The sequence below is a fragment of the Triticum urartu genome, chromosome 3A (genome assembly GCF_056163025.1).
Source record: "Triticum urartu cultivar PI428250 chromosome 3A, HENAU_Tu73, whole genome shotgun sequence".
NCBI classification, from domain to species: Eukaryota; Viridiplantae; Streptophyta; class Magnoliopsida; order Poales; family Poaceae; genus Triticum; species Triticum urartu.
In genome coordinates, this window is record NC_141875.1 from 428,335,607 (window position 1) to 428,337,335 (window position 1,729).

At 57.8% G+C, this 1,729-nt stretch overlaps 1 pseudogene; it reads left to right on the forward strand.

Moving 5' to 3' along the window:
* Positions 1–301: 301 nt before the first annotated feature.
* LOC125548434 (uncharacterized) lies at positions 302–940 on the forward strand (annotated as a pseudogene).
* The last annotated feature ends 789 nt before the right edge of the window (positions 941–1,729 follow it).

Here is a 1,729-nt window from a genome sequence, read left to right on the forward strand (position 1 = left end):
ACAAAACGATTAATACTGTATATAATTATTCGGCGGCTACGGATGTTGTATGTGAACAATTATTTCTAAATCAATAGTGTTTTTTGCGAATATAAATCAATAGGGTTATAGTTGCTCTTTATTATTGAAAGCGGTGGAGGAAGCGAAGTCCTGCTTTGATTTACATGAATTTTGTAGAAATTCTAGATAGGTACTGATTTGAGAGCCCCGGCGTCGCTCCCAAGGGTGACTCGGGAGGCGAAACCCTAGCCGCCGCCCAGGCTCCCCTCCTTCCCCTCCCTCCCCTTGCCGTCGCCGGAGGATGCCGGCGGGCAAAGCCCTCACCGGTGGGCGGCGGCGGCGGGGCCCTCGTTCGTGTGCTCGCGCGCTGCTGCTGGGCGCGCTGGAGCGGCGGGAGCGCGCGGTGGGCGGCCGTCTGCTCACGGGGAGGTCGAGATGGCGTGGACTGTGTGCGCGGTGGCGCTGCCATGGCGGCCGCCGGCCGCTGATGCTGCGGCAGAGTTGAGGGCGCCCAGATCTGGGCCGCATGAGCCCGCCCAGGCCGGCGACAATCACTCTGCCCCCACCCACCCCTCTCCCTCCTCCCACCCCTCCCGGCCGCCGCCGGCGGTTGCCGCTGGGTTAGTAAGCACGCGCGCGGCGACCTTGACGGTTGCTGCTCCGCTGTGCCCCGACGGATCCTGGTGGCGGAGGCTGCGGGCCAGCGCGGCGGCCGGCCTGCTGGAGCTGCGCTGGTCGGTGCTCACTCCTGCGACGACAACGTTTCTAGGCTTCCCCCATGTGTGTTGGTCTTCTCCGACGATTCCTTGCCATGTCCGGTCTGCCATTGCATCTGAGGTCTTCGTCCTTGGGTCGGGGCGAAATCCCCACGCGGCGATGGCCTGCGCTGTCAACGGCGAAGCCCGAGGGTGCCGTCACCTCCTTGGAGGCGTTGGCATGACCCTGACCAGACCTCCTCCTCGAGCATCGGGAGAAATCCAAGGTCCGGCCTCCCGGACCGGGCAGCGGCGGCGTCTCAACGCCGTTCCCCTCTTGATGGCGCTGCTTTGGCTGCAAGTGGAGTACTTGATGCGGCAGATAGTGGTTGGCGATGCATCGCTCTGGCGTAGACTGCTACACAAGGAGCAGGTCGCAACGTTTGCCTGCGCCGGCGCTCCCCAATGAATGCTACACCAGTTCCAATCAGGCCCTGCTTTTCACCCGCCGACTCTCTAGGCACATGGGTGCGAGGTACGTCGGCTTGGGCGGTCCTAAAGCTGCATTCGTCCCTGGAAGTGCCTGGCAATGGCAGTGATGCTGCCCTATTGCTCCGAGTCTCGGTGCTTCGCCATTTTGGCTGGAGGCAAGGCTGGGCGAGGCCTAATGTCGTTGCGTGTCTGTAGTTGAGGGCCCCTCCTCACCTAGCTGTAGTCACTTGGTGAGGACGGTCGTGTGTGTGTGTGCGCGTGCGCGCGCGTGTGTGTCCCTCCTTTCTGGAGGTTGTATCCCTGATGTCTTCCTGTTCAATGCAATGAAACGCAACTCTTTTGCGTTTTCTCGAAAAAAAGAAATTCTGAATAAGGTTTTTGTAGAAAATTTTCCTTTAGTGTGCTTGCTTTGTAGGAATAGAATTATATTCCTATACGGGATTGATTTATATCCATCGTATTTCAAAGAAAAAGAAACATCAAGTGAGATTCAATGAAAAAAATTATATCTTGTTAACCAAATGACTTCTCTTTTTTACACC